At 40.1% G+C, this 21,980-nt stretch overlaps 1 protein-coding gene across 3 annotated transcripts in view; it reads right to left on the bottom strand.

Moving 5' to 3' along the window:
• LOC140694720 (uncharacterized) overlaps window positions 1-21,980 on the bottom strand; it is a 153,367-nt gene that overhangs the window by 29,380 nt on the left and 102,007 nt on the right. The window contains exon 1 of one of the 3 annotated variants that reach the window (XR_012070330.1): window positions 1,523-1,790. The exons of 1 other annotated variant lie outside the window; for it this stretch is intronic. The gene's annotated coding sequence lies outside the window, so the exon portion shown is untranslated. Of the gene's footprint in view, window positions 1-1,522; window positions 1,791-21,980 lie in introns of those variants that run through there. One more of the 3 variants, XR_012070327.1, reaches the window with a different exon arrangement.

Raw genomic sequence — 21,980 nt, 5'->3', positions numbered from 1 at the left:
TTCCAACATTTACTGTGCTTTTTTCCCAGTTCAAGCATCAATTCAGTGGGCACTCTGTACCAGGGACTACACGAGGCCTGGGGTTCTCCCAAATACAGATCTCTATTACCACGTGTGCAAACCACATTAAGGCCACCAGAAGAAAAGCGCCCACAGATAAGATGGAATTACTGAAACTGAAAGCAGCAAAAGAGCATATATTACTAGGAAAAATGGTGCTCCTAGTAATGGACTCATGGACATAGAAAGCAAACTGTGTTTAGCAGGCAGGAAAGGGGGGATTAACAGATACAAATTAGTAAATATAAAATAAATGACAAGGACCTGCTACATAACACAGGGAACTATATTCAATTTCTTGTAGTGATTTATACTAAAAACAATCTAAAACATATATATATATACATATGCATATGTTTATAACTGAATCTCTGCTGTACACTTGAAACTAACATTGTAAATTGACTACTCTTAAATAAAAAATAATTTAAAAAATAAGTAAAAATAAATGCAATGTCATTAAGAAAAAATAAAAGAACTCTCTAATCCCCTTAACTGTAGGTGGTCGAGAAATCTAGCTGCAAACACCAAGTCCACTGGATCACTCCAGCACTGGCTGTCACTCTTTCTGACCATCAGAGAGTCACTTGCTTCACTGAGGTTACTTTTCTCTTCTGTGAAAGGCTACAGTTGCAACTAACGATGTATAGAATCTCATCATTCACAAGCCCAAAAAGTAGTGAGGACTTCACATGGGCCAGGCTCTGGTCAGATGAAAAGATAGGGTCCCAGATATATTCATGGGTAGAAGAAGTTTATGCCATAAAGGTATAAATTCTTCCTGTTTTGATAGACAGATTCATTTCAATTCTGGTTAGAATTCCTACCAGATTTTTCTTGGAATATAACAAGTTAATTTATGGTCAGGAATAGGCAAGAAATTTCTTTAGAACCACCACTTGGGAGGGGTGGATAGGTCATTCATTTCCACTGCTCTTTCTGAAGTGATGAAAACGTTCTGGAATAATAATGCATGCACCACTGTGAATATGCAAAAAGCTGCTGAATTGTACCATTTAAATGGATGGAATTCATGGTGTGTGAACTATATCACAATAAAACTGTCCTATGAAAATTATTTCTTGACAATTATTTTTCAGTTTATACACTAGTCTGTCCCACAATTTAAGAAAAACAAAAAACCTAAACAAGCCAAACTATGCCAGGAGCACTTTAGGACTGCAATATCCCTGGGTCTCCAAGGCCTCTGGTGGTGCTGTTCCTCTTAACACACACTAGCTGGGCTGGGCTAGTTAGGGACTGTAACTATCTTTTGAAAATCCAGGATCACTCCTTTCACCCTGGGAGAGGGAAGGAAAGAGGATGTCACAGCCTCATGCCTTCAGCACATTTTTAACAGAACCAAGCCCTGCTTTCACCACTGCAATCCCTCTCACTATAAAAACACGTGACATCAACAAGCACCTCCATCATAACACCTGAAAGTGTTCAAGGTACTTACCTGCGGCAGAAACATGGAGGGGGGAGACAGAACCTCGCTTAGCAGTGACGCTCCCTTTTCCCAACTCCACCAGGAGAAGCTGGGCGTTAGAGCCGGAGGCTTTCAGCCCAGGTAGCAGCGCCCACGCCACAGAGCTGGTCCTCAGGGAGCGGGAAAGGGAGAGCAGGGCAGCCCCGGGGTCGCGGGGCAGGGAAAGCGGGGAGGGGGACGCGGGCTGCAGCCTCGCTCGGAGGACAGCCCCAGCCCCAGTCCCAGGCGCCCGCCCCCGTCCGGGTCCGCAGACCCCGCCCGCCTGGGACACAGCCCGCCCAGGGGCGGGGACGGGCCAGCGGACGAGGAGAGGAAGCCCGGGAGGAGAGGACTAGCGGGAGGGAGAGGGGAATGGGACGCCAGCCGCGGACTGAGGGGATCCCGGCTGGGTGAGAGGTGGCAGGTGCACACCAGGCCCTGGACACTGTGGCCGGGGCGCCGGGGCAGGTGGCGCTGGCAGAGGGGTCTGGCCTGAGCAATTCATCTGAACACGGGCTGACTAGCGCCCTTGGGGTCTGTGACAGGCGGACCGCCCTCCCGCAGCCGCCTGACCCCTTTCCTGGGAGCCCCCCACCTTGCACTTCCACAGTCAGAGGCCCCGGCCCCAGGCAGGAACCAAAGGCCTACCGGGCGACGTAGTTGAGAAGCCTTTGGGCCCGATCCCCGGCTCGGATATGGAGCTCCCAACCAGCGGACCACTTGGCACTGACTGCGCATGCGCAGGAGGGCCAGCGAGCCTCTCTGGGTTCTGTGAGAGAAGGTGGGACAGCGAGGGAGGGAGAAGATGGGAGCGGGTGGAGAGGACGGGAAAATTGGAGGGATACAGATGGACAGGATGAGCAGAGAGAAGGAAGGGCTCTGGAGAAGGGAGGGTCTTAGCGGAGTTGGAGAAAAAAAGCTTTACCTCTGGGGCACCCCTAGGCGGCAGACCTGCCTCTGCACCCTTCTGTTACCCTTCAAGCCCCGCAGCTCAATTTTACCACCGTGATCCAACCCTCCGTCCGATGCTTCTGCAGAAACCCTAGGGAGATCAAACCCGTTGCCCCCACGCGGAGCTGGGTTTTCTGTTGCTCTGAGAACCAAGCACCCGCAGGTGTTGTCGCTCAGAACTACCTTGGGAAGAGCACATATTCCCCTTTTACACGCTGGGAAACAGGCAGGCAGGATCTCTGCCTTAGCTCCACTGTCCCAGGTGTTGGGCTGGCGGGGAGCGGGATGGTACAAGATCAGAGCCCCAGACAGAGCAGACTGCCTGAGTGTTGGTGCATAGTCCCCATCCCTCCTGGGTAAACCATACCCACCCTAGTGGAAACATCATGGGCTCACAGTAGTTCCCTGGGTGTGGGAGAGCTGTCCTCATGTGAAGGAAAAGTCCAGCTGGGCTAACAAGCTAAGTCACAAATCTAAGTGTGATAAGTGTCAGTTTACTGATCTAAATTCTGCTGGGCTATCTCGTAAATCTGAAGTTTAGTGTCAGTTTATTGGCCTGACAACCTAACTCGTAATTCCAAGCTCAACAAGTGTCAGTAATGTGATCTGTTACAAATTGATAAGCTCCAGTGTACTTATTCCTTGCTTTTTGTTCTTTGAGCCTTATTGGCTAATCCCCCCTTACTTGTAATTAAGCCTTTAAAACCTCATGTGCACGTCTTGGAGGTACTCAAAACTTCGGAGCCGAAGCCCCTCTGAGCCCACCGGCATAATAATTCTGAGTACTCCAACACTCCGATTGGTGCTTTTTTCTTGGCTGGCCTGTTTCCATAACACTCAGCTCCAGTGCCCAGCTTTCTAGGTAGATAGGAGTGTTACCAAGTCGAAATTAATTCTCCTCAGTGCAGGACAGGCCAATAAGTTGGGAGACCAGATGTTGGGGCATGGAATAGCAAGTTTCTGTAGACCTAGATGGCAAACTAATGTCCTGGAAAACCATCTCCCCAAGTCACATTTCAGGCTCCTTTCCTATGTGCTTGGTTAGTGCAAACTTCTTAGTGTAGAAATTCCTTCTTGTTAGAATCCTTTCTTCTTGCAGCTATCTGCGTGGGTCAGATCCCTGTAAACCTCCAACAAAAGAAACGTTATTTTCTATTCTGCAATTTGCTATCTTTTAATGAATGAAAAAGTGTTAAATATCCTTAAAGGTCAGAGCCTTCAGAATAGGGTCTCCTGTTTATTTCAGGCTCTAGGCAACATTGTTTTACAAGCAAGATGAAGCCTAGGTGACAGAGCACAGGGTTAAATTCAAAGGAACAAATCTAATATGGAGTCAGATTTGTTCTGTTATATTACCCGGCCAGAAGCCACTTGAGGATTTAAATCTCTTTAAGTTAAAAATAACTAAAATTTTAAAGGAATTTACATACATAGGTGGGAATGTGCAAAGCATATCTGGAAAAGCACCCAAAGGATAGTAAACAGAGGCATCTCCAGAGAGGGCTGAAAGAACAGAGGATGAGGGAAAACTTCTTTCACTTGTGTATTTTTGTGCTCTGTTTGAGTTTTTTTTAAACCATTTCCTTGTATTTCTTTTTCAGATAAAAGAAATGTGTAATGGAGCAAAGGATTAATTAGCTTAGCAAATACAGCAGCCATGGAATCACTAGTCATCACTTTTGATTTAAGCCAGAAAGCATTTTTTGACTCTCTCCAATGTGCTCTGTCCTGTTTTAAGACTTCTATTAATATTATTATTATTATTATTGTTATTATTATTATTATTATTATTATTATTACTATTACTACAAGTACTACTACTATGACTATTACTATTATTACTATTATTTTATGAAATAATAACACGGTTTACCTCACCCCTGCCCATGGCTGGTGGAAAACCAACTGAGTTTTTCTTGAGTTGTTTTCCAAGGAGTAGAGTTGAGTTTATAAACAGAACACATCTTCAGGGCAAAACAGGCAGTGTGCATTACCAGCAGGCCAGACAGCAATGAAGGGTTTTCAATAGAGGCACCCAGAAGCTGAGAGAGAAAGCCTCCAGGACACTACAAAAAGCTGCCCAAACTGCCATCTCCATGGTACTACTGAAATAGGAAAGAACAAATCTGACTCCATATTTGATCTGTTTCTTTGACTTTAACAAAGCCAAGTTAATATGCTCCGGTCTTTTCATGGGTTATGATGTCACAGAGGAAACGGACAGGTCAACAAGGAACCACTCTGCCATGATCACGGAGCCAGGGAAAGGGATGGGATGCAAGATGTATGAAGCAGCCACAACTGTGCCCGTGCTTCTAGGCAGGTATCCAAAATCGCCTCGACAAGGTGTCAAATATTTGTGCCCATGTCCTCATCAACAGACATGTATTAAAGACAAATGGAAACATATAAAAGGCCAATACCCTTGCTGGGTACACCGTCCAAAGAACAAAGTCTCAGTTTGACAACTGGCCATCTCGGTTCCATGGGATTCATTCTTGGAGAACCTTAAAAACCACTCTTCTGTCCTCAAGAATTGCTGCATATTTGTCCTATCTTTGGCTCAGGGATGCAGCACGTTCAAGTGAACTTTAATGTCTGCACAGATTTGACTGTCTTTTTCCAGGTTCACTTGTCCATTCAAAAGAGGCCTGAGCTAAGTCCATCCTCCGTAAGATCTATTCCCTCCAGTGACAGCTCATTGAGCCTGCAATTAAAAGCCAAGTGAACAAGACTGTCCTCAGCTAAAAAGTTCACCCATCTTTCACTGTTTTCTTAATCTCCTCTCCTGGCTAATTGCAACAGACTAACACCTCCCTCCACCAAGATACCCAACTATGTCATTTTTCTCCCCAAAGAGAAAATAAGGTCCATAAAAGAGGAGACAACTCCATAGTCACCTCTGAATTCTTAGCATATAGTAATGTCAATAAATACAACTCAGATTATTGTTAGTTTCCTTTAAAACCTTTCTGGTTATTTGAATGAGACCTTGGAAGAGAGGTGTTTGCTGTCCAGTATCTTGATCCACAAGACTCTGGAGGCCTTTTTCGGAATAGCTGTTCACTGATTCATTCAAAACACAACTTATCAATCAAGGAGTAGCTGTGCTTTTCTGCCAGGAGTTTGTGGTCACTCTCATGCCAGAACAGCTTTAAACTATATCCTTACTTTGGATTTGTTATTTTTCCCCTCTTCCAACAAAATTGACTTTTCTTACTTTCTTGTCTTGAGGAATTTTTTTTTCCTATTTCACCCTTTAGTAAAGCAAGATTCTCAGGATGGACTTGGCCCATTATATGATCACCCATCCAACTCCTAGTGTGAGAGGTCTGGGGCTCACATCCTTCCCTCCTGTCAAGGCAACTGAAAATCAGTTCAGGAGCCAACCAGCACACCACGGCTTCTAACACTCATGTATCTCTCAGAAACTCTGCTTTCTCGTTTGTCTTGGCTTCTGAGAATTTTCCCTCACTTTCTTGACAATGAGTTGTGCAGCTTGAAAGATGAGGAAGGAAGGTGTTATTTCTCAATCAGCATTTTAAGGAACTTGTGTAATGAAGGTTTTCAGGAGTTTCTAGTACCCTCCATTGCCGAGACAGAAAACACACTAGACATTTTCTAAATTTAGTTCTCATGTGCATTTTTTCTTTGCTTTTTTTTTCTTAACTGCTAACAGACATTTTTTAATTAAAAAAAAATAAGGCCCAAAAAGAATAGAACACTGAAGGGGCAAACAAAATTAAAGGGCAAAGACAGAAAAATGATAACTACTCTACAAAGTTAATAAAATACAAACACTATGTATCAGATCAGCAATTCTCAGTAACAGCTAATTGAAACATGACCATGAGGTAAAATTTCTCTCCTGTCAGGACATGGCCAACAGAAAATAAAATTAAACCAACAAACTAATTTCCTAAGTCTGGCGAGGTACAGAAGTCTACAAGCTAAATGTGTCTTATTCTAGAAAAGAGGGAGTCTCACCAGCTCTTTTCTGTGGAGCCTGAGCCCACGGGAGGACGGTGACGTGAGCTCTGTAAGTACCCAATTAGCAAAGTGAGTGATGAATAAATAGACGTGAGCTTTGATGACAGAGATAATACTACTATTCGTTTGTCCTTTAAAGTATGACTTCACGTTCAGTGATCAATACTTCGGCGTCCTTAGGAGTTGAGATTTTAGGAAAATGCACAACCTGGGCCCAGATCTCCTCTTTAAGCTCGTGACACTGCAGTTAGTTGTCTCAAAGGCAGCTCCAACTCCACATGCAAAGAGCTGACTTCACGGTGTTCCTCCCATAGCCGTCCTTACCAGAGCCCCTGGTCGGAGGGTAAGGTCTCCCTGCGTCTCCCAACTCAGGCCCATCACTCACAGATGTGAATGGACCCCTCCTTCAGGGACCAGATATCCTCAGACACCGAGTCCCACTACCCTCAACTGACCTACCAGATACTCACTGGCACTCACTCAGCACTGACTCTCTGCTGGAGACCACGCTGCACACTGCACAGTGTATCTCACTGGATCTCCACAATAGTCCTGGGAATTGGGTACATCACTGCTTCAATTGATTAGATAAATTGTTTCACTTCCTTGAGTGAGTCATTCAAACTGACACGGCTACTAAGCCACAAGCCTGGGCCTGAAAACCACTTGAAAATTGGACACTGCTACACCTCGCAGCCACCCTACTCTGACTCATCACATCATCTCCTGCCAAGCCTTCTAAATGTTTCCAAACATTCTAGAAGACAAATATGAAATATGAGAGCACCCCACTCTCCTACTTAAAATCTGTCAATGATGGTTCACTCCCCTTAGGAGAAAGCCCAACCAGGCCTGAGCACAGCCTAAGGCCCCAGCATCCGCTTTCCCTGCACGGCCGCGCCGCCTCACCCACCACGCAGCTCTACACGTGCCGTGTCTAGGACAGGGATGCTGACTCCGCACAACCCAGGGCTTGTCTCACTCGAACAATGATCACCTTCTTCAGTGTTCATCTTCTTCATTGCTGACTCTCACAAAAATGTTTTCTCATGATGAATCAATATCTTTTTCCTTACAACTGCCCATCATTAATAATGAGCTCCCCCCAAAAGAGAGAAGACCTTATTCTCAGTCTCCTTATCTGTAAAGTGAGAATAACAAGGAAATATGTGAGGTTTCAAGAGAAATAATATTCATGTGAGGCTGAGGGACAATTCCATCATACAGTAAGCATTCAATATGTGCTTACTTAATATTAATAAGAATATATTGCATTCTAGCAACCTTCAATCAATGTTTTATGACTTTGTCCAACAGACTACTGACAAACTGTTGGACGAACCACTTTGAGCAGATCAGCACAAGCATACTGGGAGAGGTAAGTGCTGACTCCAGTTACAGCTGCAGCCACCCAGCACTACGGGGCGGGGGCAGTTTGCTCAAACTCTTACATGTTGCTTGAGCATTTAGTTCTCATTATAGAATAAAGACAGTTGTTCTTTAGTCAAAGCTCCTGAAACATAAATCTTCAAAGATTGATGCAAATTAGGTTTCAAGTACAACACTCTCACTAGAATTTATTTGAAAATTATAGTCTTAGCTACTCCGCACATCAAAAGGGCATAATCTTAATGTATCTGACTAAATACACTGAAAGGGTTGTTTAAAAGTAATTAAGAAGAAGCCATTCAGAATAAGCTCTCAGTATCATCTGCACAAAGACCCACCCAAAGGTCTCATTTCTCACTTCCACATAGGTGTTTTCAAGTAGCTTACCTTGGGTCTTGGTTTCTTATAACACGGGGCGGGGAATAGTTGTGGATAGATTTATGTAGCAAATATATATCAAGGGTATTTGTTGTGAAGGAATTCTACAAATAAGAAGATTGATACATAGTCCCACCCATAAGAAATTCAGCCTTTCCATTTACAACAGCATTAAAAATAAAGTGAGAGATACATTTAAAAAAATTTACAAGATTTGTACATTGAACTTTTTGAAGTATCACCAGAATAAATTTTAAAAGATCTACATATATGGAAGACATCCCATTTTCATGGAATGATTGACAATATTATTAAAAATGTTAAGAATCCTCAAAGTGAACTATATATTCAGTGGAATCCCTATCAAAATTCCAGCTGACTTCTATGCAAAATTGAAAAACTGATCCCAAAATTCACATGGACGTGCAAGGGGCCCAGGACAGCAAAAACAACCTTGAAAAACAAGAGTAAAGTTGGAGGACTCACTTTAAAGTGTACTAAAATGCTATAGTACTAAGTCAGTATGATACTGGCATAAGTTTGGATAAATAAATCTAAAAGACACAATAAAAACCCACGGGGAAAAACTTACATTTACAGACACTTTTCCACTAGGGGGCCAAAAACACTCCATTGAAAGAATAGTCTATTCAACTAATGGTTCAGGGACAGCTGGGTATCTGCAGGCAAAAGAATCAATCTGGAATCTGAACACCCATATTTTATATAACAAATAAAATTAATTGAAAATAGATCACAGACAGAAATGTAAAAATTAAACCTATAAACTTTCTAAAAGAAGACACAGTATAAATCTTTGTGGGCCTAGGATAGGCTTTGGTTTCCTAGATACAAAACCAAGAGCACAAGTGATAGAAGGAAAAAGCAGATAAACTGGACTTCATCAAAACTAAAACCTTTTTCTTACAAAGGACATCATCAAGAAAGTGAAATGACAGGGGAAAAGGGTATCTCAAGTCAGAGAGTGCGTGCTTTGCAAAAAAATAAAATAAATCTTTACATCTAACTACCTCCCTTGTAAAGAAATTGTTTTAATGTTTAAAAAAAATATAGTTAAAGGACAATGTGCAGAATAGAAGAAAAATTTTGCAAAGCATGTATCTAATAAGAGAGTAGTATCCAGGATATATAACGAATGCTTACAACTGAACAATACAAAAAAACACACCCAATTTTTAAATTTACCACGAATTTAAATAGATATACAAATGGCCAATAATCATATGAAAAGATGCTCAGCATCACTAGGGAAGTCAAAAACAAAATGAGATCTCATTTTACACCCACTAGGATGGTTATAACCAAAATATGGACAATAACAAGTGTCGTTCAGGAGGCAGAGAAACCTCATATGTGGCCAGGGGAAAGGAACAATGTTGCAGCTTCTTTGGAGAAGTCTGGTATTTCCTCAAAAGCTTAGAGTTATATGTCTCACCAATTCCACTCCTACATATAGAGTCATCTCTCAATATCCTTGGGGGGTTGGTTTCATGAACCCCACACCCTGGATACCATAATCCAAGGATGTTCGAGTCCCTTTACAATCAACCATCTGGATTCATGTAGTGGAAACTACAGATATGGCGGGGCAAATGTACAGCCAACAGAATGAAAACATATTCTCATAAAAAATTTCACATCAATATTCATAGCAGTATCATTCAGAGTAGCCAAAATTTACTAACAATATCCATCCATCAATGAACGGATAAACAAAATTACCAAGAATAGGCCCACAAACTTTTGGTCATTGAAACTTTGACAAAGGAGGTGAGAAAATACAATGGAGTAAATACAGCCTCTTCAGCAAATGGTGTAGGGAAAACTTAACAGCTGCATGTAAATCATTGAAGTTAGACTACTCCCTCACAGAATATACAAAAATGAATACAAAATGTGTTAAAGACTTAAACATGTAAACAAGACACTATAAACCTCTTAGAAGCAAACATAGGCAAAACATCTGACATACATCTCAGCAATGTTTTCCTAGAGCAGTCTACTCAAGCAATAGAAAAACAACCAAAAATATACAAGAGGGATCTAATTAAACTTACAAGCTTTTGCACAGCTATGGAAACAGTAAGCAAAACAAAAAGACAACCAACCTATGGAATGGGAGAAAATATTTACAATAAATGAAACTGCTAGGGGCTTAATTCCCAGAATATGTAAACAGCTTTTACACTTAATAAGAAAGAAAAACAAACAATTCAATTCAAATATTGGCAGAAGTCCTAAAGAAACATTTCTCCAATGAAGACGTACAAATGGCCAGTAGCCACATGAAAAAATATTCAATATCATTATCAGAGAAATGCAAATCAAAACTGCAATCAAGTATCACCTCTCACCAGTCAGAATAGCCATCATTCAGAAGTTCACTGACAATAAATACTGGAAAGTCTGCGGAGAATTGGGAACACACCTACACTGTGGTGGGGATACAGTTTGGTGGAGCCATTGTGGAAAAGTGTATAGATGTTCCTCTAAAGACATAAAATTGACCTCCCAGATGACCCAGCAATGCCACTCCTGGGCATATATCCAGAAGGAACCCTAATTGAAAAAGACACCTACACCCCAATGTACACAGCAGCACTATTTACAATATCAAGACATGGAAGCAACCGAAATGTCCACTGAGAGATGACTGGATAAAGAGGTTGTAGCATATTTGTCCAATAGACTACTATTCAGCCATAAAATAATAATAAAATAATGACATTGGCAGCAACATCAATGGACCTGGAGAATGTCATTCTAAGTGAAGTAAGCCAGAAAGAGAAAGGAAAATACCATATGAGATTGCTCACATGTGGACTCTAAAAAAAAAATAGAAAGAAACAAAAAAATAAACTTATCTACAGAACAGAAACAGACACAGAGACATAGAAACCAAACTATGGTTACCAGTGGGGAGAGGGTGTGGGAAGGAATAAACTGGGAGTTCAAGATTTGCAGATACTGAGTATGTAAAGAATAAACAGCAAGTTTATACTGTATAGCACAGGAGAATATATTTAATATCTTATAGTAACTTATGTTTAAAAAGAGGATGAAAATGAATACAGGTAGGTTCCTATTTAGCTGAAGTGTTGTGCTGTACACAAGAAACTAACACAAAATTATAAACTAACAAGACTTCAATGAAAATATTTTTAAATAGACCAAAAATGAAAAAAAAAGGAAAAGGATATTATCAAGGAAAAAGAATAAAGTACTGATTCAGGCTACAATTATGGATGAACTTTGAAATTTTATGCTAAAATAAGCCAGACACAAAAAGCCAAATAGTGCCCTTTAAAGTGAACTGTATCTAAGCGTTTATTGTACTACTCCTGTAAATTTTCCAGAGGTTTGAAATCTATCAATATCAAAATAAAATGTATTATGCATTAAAAACGCTTCCTCACAGGAGGGCTTTAATTATTAAATGCAGAAACGCATATAAAGCTCTTGGAAAAACAATTTGCACGTCCGCACACAGTCACTGCTGTCACTGCCACTCAGAGGATGGTGACAGCGCTGATGAGAGCTGCCTCCACTCGCTCCCCTGCAGAAAGGAGTGAAGGCCTGAGCTCTGACAGGCAGGGTGAGCGTGAACCTGAGTCATACACAGCCACGTTCCAGACTCTGCGTTACCCAACTTTCTTATACAAACTGCAACATGTAATGTAAACACGCTAGAGGGATGTATCTTACAACACAGGGAATACAGACAATGTTTTACAGTAACTATAAATGGAGCATCTATTGTACACCTGAAACTAATATCATATTTTAAATCAGCTATATTTTTATGAAAAATTAAAAAATATTTTTAAAATGCTATCACTTTAATATTCAATTCGGTTTTTAAGTTACTACTAAACAGCTCAGAATGTATAAAAGCATTTAATTGTGCTGTTTGCTTACATATTTATTTACATTCAGCCTCTTGCTAAAAGAGAATTTAAACAATTCTGTTAAACACAGCTTAACAACCATAACAACAAAAATGCAAAACGGAGAGTGAAGAGAAAATGAAGATTCAATACTTAAATGAAACCAGGGGGAAGTAAACTCATAAAAATGGATTCCATGAAGTCAGGGCAAGTGTTAAGGCTGACTAGAAATTCAGCTGTAGGATTCTTGGCAGCGAAACCAAAAAGAAAAGATGATGGGGCGGGTGGTAGAGCGTGTGCTTAGCGTGCACGGGGTCCTGGGTTGAAGCCCCAGGGCTTCCACTAACAGGTTCATACATCTAATTAACTGCCCCCCTAAAAGATCAACAAAGAAAAGAAAAAGAGAAATTTCTTTCCCAAAGAACCCTGATATTAAATTTGGATTAAATATTAAAAAAAAGAAAAAAAGAAAAATTCAAAAGATAAGTGACACTGAAGGAAAACCACAGCTGGGCTAACAAGCTAAGTCACAAATCAAAGTGTGATAAGTGTCGGTTTCCTGATCTAAGTTTTGCTGGGCTACCTGGTAAATCTGAAGTTTAGTGTCAGTTTACTGGGCTAATAAGCTAACCCGAAAATCCAAGGTCAACAGTTGTCAGTAACGTGATCTGTTCCAAATTGATAAGCTTCAGTGTACTGAATCCTTGCTTTTTGTTGTTTGAGCCTTATTGGGTAATAGCCCCATACTTGTAATTAACCCTATAAAACCTCATGTGCACGTTTTGGAGGTGCTCAGAGCTTTGGAAATGAAGCCCCTCTGAGCCCGCCAGCGTAATAAATCTCAGTACTCCAACCCTCTGTGTGATTCTTATTTCTTGGCTGGCCTTTTGTTTCCATAACAACACAAGCGATAATGCCCGTGAGATAAATCTGGGGAGGCTGCTGTTAAATCCCCATGTCTCACGTGGGAAAATCTGAAACATCCTTCTCACCACTCAGAGTCATCAGAAGCCCACACCACACCTCCTGCCGTTAAATGCAGGAGCACGGTTAGGGCCCGGCCTTTGCTGTCTTTGTGTCATCACAGTGATACAGGATGGAAGGGGAAGAGCACAGCCATTCAAGGAAGGCCGCAGCAATTGACATCAAAATGGTGAAGGATTCAACCCCCAATAGGCCTTGAGGCTCAGGATGAAGAGATTTAACTTCTAGCAGATCTTGAGATTCAGTAAACATCCATTGTAATAGTAACCTGGTGAATAACATGCCCCAGGCACCATGGCAGTCCCAATGATAGCCACAAAAGGTCAAAGGGTGGGAAATGGCCAACTCCCTGGGAATCCTAGCCCCTTGCCCTAAGGCTGGTCCTTCTACTTATTAGCATATGAAACCACCAAGCCCAAGAAAACAAGCAACACAGCGCCACCTCGCGGTCACCACTCTCTGTCCCTCTTTGGAGAAGACAGACCTTCTGTCTGTGGGGTGTGTACCTACTTCTAATCTGTGCATGAAACCCCCACACCTCGTGACGTTTCTCTTGCATTTCAATGTATCTGTCTGAATATATATACCTTTACTCAACACTGGCTTGCTCTTGAATTCTTTACTGCATGAAGTCAAAGAACAAAATCTGGTGGGGCACATCCCAGGGGCTCAACGAAAGCCTGGGACACAGCCCTTCTCATGCCCAACATTTTTTATTCTTGTATCAACAGGACTGGGCTGTGAAGTGAGGTCTGAGGCCCCAGCTAAGGGACAGAACCAGCTTCCAGGGTTCCAATTTGCGGGCAGCCTCTCCCCCAGCTTGGGCTTTGGGGTCTGCCCGGTTCTCTGTGTTTCTCTGTTGTGCTGACTCCCCAGCCATACAGCGTACTCCTAGGCCTGTCCCCACAAAACCCTTCTCTCCAAAATACAAGCACGTCATGTCACAATCCTCTTGTTCAACCAGGAAATGTTCAGCCCACTTTTTTCCTCCCCAATAAATTACCCAACTGTCCTCCCTCCCATCACATCACTTCTTTCTTTGTGAGAACTCTGCACTCGCCACACCCCATCATGAACACAGGTGTCTTGCCGGCTGTGACCGCGATGTTTCTTTCTCACACAGCAAGCGTCCTTTCACTTTCCCCTTGTTACCTTAAAAAAGCCTTTCCTGAGTCACCCACCCCTCTGATTATGAACTCACAATGTGCTGAAGTTGCAGTCACTATGTGCATACATCCCAGTTTTGGCTAGGTTTCCATCACAAGATCTTCATTAAGGAGCTGCATCAAGAAGTTATACAGGGTATTCTTACATCAGAGTGGAGGAACCTGCAAAAAATTTAAACGGCTTTGAAGAGAGTGTTAACCAGGGACAGAGATGTCGCGGGTCCTAGTCAAAAGTGTCATGAGGAAAAATGTTCTCCCAAGGCTCAGAGTGGGTTCTGAACACAGAATCCTCAGGGAGGAGGTGACAGGCAGTGATTAGGGTGGGTGATACAGGTTACGCTCCCCCAGCTGGGGAAGAATAGGTTTTTTTCTTGTTTTCCAAACAATTTCTTACTACCTTTTTCTCTTATTGCCACATACCATTTCCTACGAATTAAGCATATCAATGTCAGTCATTTGGGCCACTTGGGAGAAGCTACACGATGCCATTCACAGGGATGGGGCATGACAGCCACACCAGTCTAGGTTGAAAGACCAGTGGGGGTATTTGCAAGGTAATCACGGGCATGCAGCAAACTCCCCAGCTTCAATGACCTCATCTCAAAGCTGGGGTCAATAAAACTACCAAGCAAATTGCGTGAAGATTATGGCCAATGTTTACTAGGTAAGTGCCCTTGAAAGCTGCCGCTTAATGGGGAATGAGTACGATCAATGAAGCCCTGTCTACCTGCCCACACGCGCCCTGCCTTCCTGCCTTGCTGCAAAAGCAGAACTTGTTTAGCTGAGATGAACACCCCCAGAGCAGCCCAGACGGGAAAGCTCCCAGCTCTGTACGGCGAGACGTGTTCCTTTCCTTCTCAGAGCTGATCACAGTTTGCTGTCGTATGTTTTTATGTTTATCCCTTTTGTAACTGCCTCTCCTCCGGAGTTTTTGCTCAAGCAGCACAGGGCCAGGTGTGTCTTGGGTCCTGCCGGATATTCTGGGCAGGGAAACAGCCAACTCCATATCTGGCTCTGGTGCTGAACGGAGAGAGCAGAAGGCCCAGGGGCCCATGCTGAACTGAGGCCCCTGCACCCAAAATTATGGTCTGACCTTGGGCAAATTACACAGTCTTCTTTACCCTGAGATTCCTCATCTGTCCATGAAAATAACTGCCCATGTCACACCGAGTTACAAGTATTAAAGGAAATCAACAAATTCACAACCTAGCCAAGGGGCTACAAGTGCATCCTCAACAGACAAATGCTGCCTTTACGGCTCTGATGCACGCTAAGCGGGGCGGCCCCACACAGTGAACACTGCTAAGTGCCAGGGTGTTAAATGCTTCATGTGTGCTATAATACTCTTTAGATCTTACAACAATCACAGGAAGAAATGAATATTATCATGCCCATTTCACAGATTCACCAACAGGTTGAGAGTATGCATTCTATTCCAAGGCCCTATGGTGAAGAAATGGCAATTTAAACCAGAATCTGGGCCCAGGCCTTGGCTCCATCTCTCTCCCATCCACCTGACCACTTGCCTATGAATTCCACCTGTCCAATATAAAAGTTTGCAGCCGGCCATCTCTTAAAAGCAATGTGTGCCACCGTTTGTCAATGTTGTTTAATTACCATAAACTGTTCTCAGAAACCACTACAGTAAAGAAAGGTGGACGTAAGGAATTCTGCATTGCGTTCTCCTGCAATGTGCAGGATCCCTTTCCTACACCTCCAAATCCAAGTGTATGCTTCCTCCATGTTTATGTTTGCACACGGCTTATTAAAGCAGAAGGTATCTGCAGTAATTCCATCTCGGTTGCTTTCCAAGTTTGCAGATTATCCATATTCGGTCTGTGAACGAAAATACTACAATGTGAATGAGAATACTGCAACCATGTCAGTAAACAAAGAATACTGATACCAAGTCATTAAAGGCTTCCGCCACTCCCCGGCGAGGACAGGCCTGCAGCCCAGCCACTGCAGCAACTCACAATGGTGCCCTCTGAGCAGACTCAGAATAAGAAAGGACGGGCTACTGGCCCGAGATAGCTAGGTGCTTGTCTAAAAAATGAATTCAGTGAGTCCTAATATTTGCTTCCTCCCATTCATACAAAATCACTAAATTCTTGAACTTGAGATACCTGGCTTTCTTTAGATAACAAGTAATCTTTTATTGTTCCAACAACCTGGTCTTTGTTGTAAAGCTCCTATATATCCTAGCTCTTCCTCAACCTCTTGGGAGCAGTCCCTCAGAGAGTTCTGAGAGACGGTCATCCTGGCTCGAGTCCTCCCGCCAAATAAAACATAACTCTTAACTTTTAGGCTGCACGTTTATTTCAGTCAACAGTTTTGGACACCATGAAGCACCACAGCAGATTTCTCTCCACCTGAACTCTCCAAGTAACCAGAGCCTTGGTACCAGCAGTGGCCCTTTGTGCTCATCCGCCTCCTCGGGGGGTCCAGATGAATTTGGCTGAGTCTCTCCTGGTTCTCAGATCTCACATATTGGTTGATGATCCTAAGTTTTATCTGGCGGTGTATCCAGGTACGTGGCCCTCCAGTTGAAAGAAACTGAGGTGAATTACCCACCCAGTGGAGACATCCCGAGTGGGTCCAAGTTGAAAGACACTGGGTTCAGGACTGAGTGGTTAGGTAAGAGGCTGGTCTAATGTTTTCCTCAATTTGGTTACCTCCATTGAATTTTTCAGGATAAAAGTAAAACTCTTATGAGGAAACTTTCAACTCCAAATTTTGGACCATCCTCCTGGCTGGTAACAGCATTCTCGGGTGACAGAGAATCTTCCAGGAGTGGTAGACACAAAGACTTCATGCCACAGAGTTGTCCCTGTGGGAAATCTTACTAGCAAATTTATTCTGAGAACCCGACCTTACAATGGGGAATAGAACTTTCAAAAAAAAAATAAATAAAGAACAGAAAAGAAAAGAAAAAGAAATGACAGATTGCCAGTCTCCAACTATTACCCCAGCCAGGTTTATGTACATACAAAATTTACAACATTAATTGGGAATAAGAAAAAAAAAAACTCACTCTGAAAATAACTAACCAGGCCTGATAAAAACATTTTTTGGAATTCTGAACTTATAAAAACAGAATCCCCTTTAGGGGTAACTTGGATTTCTCTTCCTGTGTCCTTGAAATGTAAACGTTTTATCTTTCTCTGGATGTTTTAAGTGTGTGCATGTAAGTATATATATGTTTAGTTTAGTTTTTAAAGGAAACCTTGGACTCTGCCATACAAAAGTTTCAAGTATTGTGTACATACGGTGGCCACGCAAATAAATTGGGATTCTAAGCAATTCTTTGATTGTACCAATTTTCAGATATTTTGCCATCTTAAACTCTGTTGCATCAGCCTGGACCACGAAGGCTTTAAGCTTTTGGAGAGTAAACCTTTGAATTTTATTTAGGCAACACCCCGACTCTCATGTGGAAGGGCCTCTTCATCTTATTGGTTTAAAATCACTATATATATATATATATATATATATATATATATATTTATATATATATAAATTGATGGCCATATGATGGATTTTTTAATTTGGAAAAACTTTTTAATTGGTGAAAGTTTAAAGAGATCTCATTATAAACGGCTGTTTTATTGGTACCTATTAAAATAAAGTTTAAATGCAGAAAAATATATCTAATGGTTAACCTAAGAACTCAGATATAAAAATATAACTGGTTTGAAAAGCTACATTTTTGTTTTTCCTTTCTGATAAATGTTTCTAGAGATGCTAATGAAAACTTAGTATAATTAATGTTAATTAGGTTGAATAACTGGAAAAAGGATTGTAAAAATGTCAAAAAAACAGATAAGTGGCCTATCCCAAAAGGATAAATATTTTTATATGGTTATTTTGAATGAGATAAATAAAATGGACATTTTTGGATTTACATACAGGGTTTTGATACTACACTACGTAAAGTTAAAAAAAAAGGGCCAAAGAGTTCACCTACTCCCCCCCAACATTAAAGTTCAAACAAGTCCGTTTTATTTACCACAGTTTAAAATATATTTATATGTAGACTGAAATACTTGATCAAGGATTGGGACAACAGACCAATTAATGAAATTAAAAATCGAGAAGGGCCTAAGCTCTTTGGCTGAAACTTGGGCATCCTAGAGACTTCTATAAAATTATATACAATGTACACCCACAAAAAAAAGGTTTCTGTCACTCCTTCTAGAAATAAGAATTATTGATTAAACTTAATAAATATAAAAATTAAAGGTATAAGATTTAATAAAATTGAGATAAAAGTTTGTGAAATTGGTATATTTAGATGGTCTTTATATAAACCTTTTGCTTATGTTGTGGGATAGATATGTTTCAGTGGAAAAACGCTTCCCCTTCTTGGTATTATAAGGCTGGACACATGTCTATCCCTCTGAAAATATTAATTGAACAAATTAAAGGAAACCAATATAGTTACTTGAGACGTCCAATATAACGTAAATCTAAAAAGTAATTTGAGTAGCTAAAAAAAAAAATATAGGTTTACCCTGGGTTTAACTTATAACTCAAGGAAAAGAGACCTTAATAAATGTCTTATGCAAGCTTTGGAAGACAAAATAAAGAAAACCTTAGTTTTAAAACATGGAATTCTTTGTTTACAGCTCTTCTCACTGATACAAAAATGCCAATTAAGGAGATAAAATTGGGTCTGGGTGACAGAGCAGTTATCTGGGGACCTGGAAGAGAGTGTCTTTGTCTTGCAGATCAGAAATATAAATACAACAAACAGTGACCTAGGACTGAGCCTAATTAGCTCAACGAAATAAAACTTGAGGCCATGAAATTTTTGGCATTTTAGAACTCAGAACTCTGACGGGTCCTTCAGACTTTGTGAGGAAATCTTAATTATCTGTTTCATAAATAGTAAGCCTTAGTGATTTGAGCAAGCAAATTCAGCTTACTCCAACTATTATTATAAATATAAGTAAGTTTTAAAGTGAAGCTATGAGATCTCTAGCTTTTGTCTGTTTATAAGCCTGCATACAGATTATAGAAGTGAGATATTTCTACTGCTAAAAAAAAAAAATTTCGAAGTCAAAGAGCTCTGCTTAATTGATGTAAAAATATAAGAGCTTAAAAATTAAGTATTTTTAAAATAAAAACTTAACAAATTGACTTTCAGTGTCATGTGAATTGGAAAATATTCAATATTAAGGTAATATTTGATATTGTTTAGTTTAAGTATGTTCTAATAAATATAGACATCTTTAAAATCATCCATCTTAACTATAATACCTTTACTGTACCTAGGTTTAATGAAAGTCAAATAAGATCCTGTTATATCTGTTGCAGATTTGTCAAAAAAAAAATAACAGTAATGTGCTGTGGTAAAATTTTAAGTAAATTAAATGCAAATGAGATGAGAGCTTTGGGTAAATATTTAAAATATATTTTTAAAATGTATGCTTAAAATAATCTCTAAATGTTTGATATCTTTAAATTCTAGAGTTGTGCTAAATTAAGTTAAATGACAAGATTTTATTAAATAGCTATGCCATTTTCAGATAAAATGATTGAAATATGAATTACTTAACATTTAACTTCCTCTTACAGTGAAACTAAAGGTGTTTAGAAATATTAATAAATGGTTGGTGTCACACAGAAATAGTCTCTATTAGTAAGGGAATGATCTCAGTATCCTAGGAAAGTAATATAAATGCATAAAGGAAGATGTAAGAATGGAATAATACTTTGTTAATGAAAAATAGTGACTTTCTCCTGAAGCTGGTTACCTCTGAATGGAAGACAAAATAAAGGACACACTAATATAAGTATAGAAAGCTGTGGAAGGCTTGTGGAAAAGGAACCCTGAGGAAAGTTTTGTACGTGGTCAGAATTGGCTAAGTTTAGAATCAAATTGGGCAACGTAAATGAATCTTAGAAGTTAGCTGGAACAAGATTAGATTTGGTTTTCTCTCTGTTAAGAGGAAAAAATTTTCTTAAAATATTAATCCACCTTCAGTAACAGATTGTAAAACTTCTTATACCACTTAGCTGATCTGTTCTGCCTTTACATTTGACATATTTTCTTGTTAATGAATTAGTACTACATTACAGTGATCTATATGTTTATCTGATCAAGTGTTCTGAAATCTTTCAAAAAGCTCCCCAAATATAAAATTCTAATTAATTAAATAAAAATTAATTTAATTAATTAAAATTCTTTTAATCTCCAGTTAAGTTTGGGATGCTACAGAAGGCCCCTGAAACATCCCAAAGTGAGATTTTTAACTATAAAGTTTCATTTGGCATTTTAAATAACATGGAATTGTCAAATGAATCATAAAACTTCTAAGGTTATATTGAATGAGAAATATTATTAATATAGGTATTGTAGAAATTATATGGACTCCCTAAAATTCTGGTTTATCTGAAATGTTACCAGTGATAATTATGGGTATAGTGAACAGGTTTCTTTATTGATTATAGTGTAACGGTGTTTAACCATGCTTTTAAATCTTTTGTCATTTATAGACAGTTAATTGTTTTCTTCTGATGGTTTTGCAAAATGCTTTCTCTTCAAGGAGATTTACTGATTTCTAATAAATTTCAAACTACAGCACTGAACTAAACTGGGTAAGACATTTTAAAGTTCTAATGAAAACTCTCATTAAAAGAATTAGTTACATGGGACTGATTAACCAACTGAATATGGTTATAATTTTTGATATTGTTTGAAATACTACTGCCTTTTAACCTGTTTCCCAGACATAAAGAATCTCTTCTCCTTAAGCTAGTTATGGTTCACAGCAATTTGATAAATTATAACTATGTATACAGACTTGGAACAGTTATCTTTTCTCTCTATCTGATCCCTCAAAAGACTAAAAATACTTAGGTCCCCAGTGGCTCTATCAGACAAATTAGGGAGATCATCTCCTAAGAGATATAGGAGTATAAAGGTATTTTAAGGATTTTAAAGAGAAAAGAATTTACCTAAATCTGTAAGGCAAAAATCCATGAAAAGCCTTGACGTGGCTTTCTTGGCCTTAGAAAACCTTATTAACATTCTACCCTGAGACTCCGTATTAAAACTTCCAACACAGTCAATTTAAAAAGCCTATATGATCAAATAATCAGATTTAATTTGTAAAGAAATTAATCTTGATTTGGCTATATTTGAGAAAACTGAGGGTAACTTTAGAGAGAAAAAAATTATATTTTAGTCGATATTAAATTCTAGTTTTGTTAATTGAGGTCCATATTTACTAAGACACTTCCCAGATCATTCCTTGCTGTTATGTCACACTGCTGTACAGTTTAATTGAATTATGAAAAGAATACTCTAGGTTTGATTCTGAAGCTCAGTAATCTATCCTTGGGTAAAATTCCAATGCCCCATGACCTGCAGCCAGGGGATTATGCATACTGCAACAGGCATGACTTAAAGAACTGTCTCCAACCTGAATGGAAAGACCCTTTTTCAGATACTCTTAACTAGACCATACACACCAAAGCTGAAGGAAACGGAGTCTCGGATTCATTTCCTATCTGAAACAGCCCCTGCAGTGCACTGGCCTATAGAGCGCTGCTCACCTTAAAACAATGCCCAAATGGAGAAAAAGCTTCCATACCAGGATGAGAAGAAGACGACATCTGAGCTAGACTGCTGACCCAAGACACTGGACCAGGACTGTATACCAATTACTTTGATAA

This window comes from Vicugna pacos, unplaced genomic scaffold (assembly GCF_048564905.1).
Source record: "Vicugna pacos unplaced genomic scaffold, VicPac4 scaffold_103, whole genome shotgun sequence".
NCBI classification, from domain to species: domain Eukaryota; kingdom Metazoa; phylum Chordata; class Mammalia; order Artiodactyla; family Camelidae; genus Vicugna; species Vicugna pacos.
Note: the sequence above shows the minus strand (reverse complement) of the source record. Positions and strands in the feature narration are given on the sequence as shown.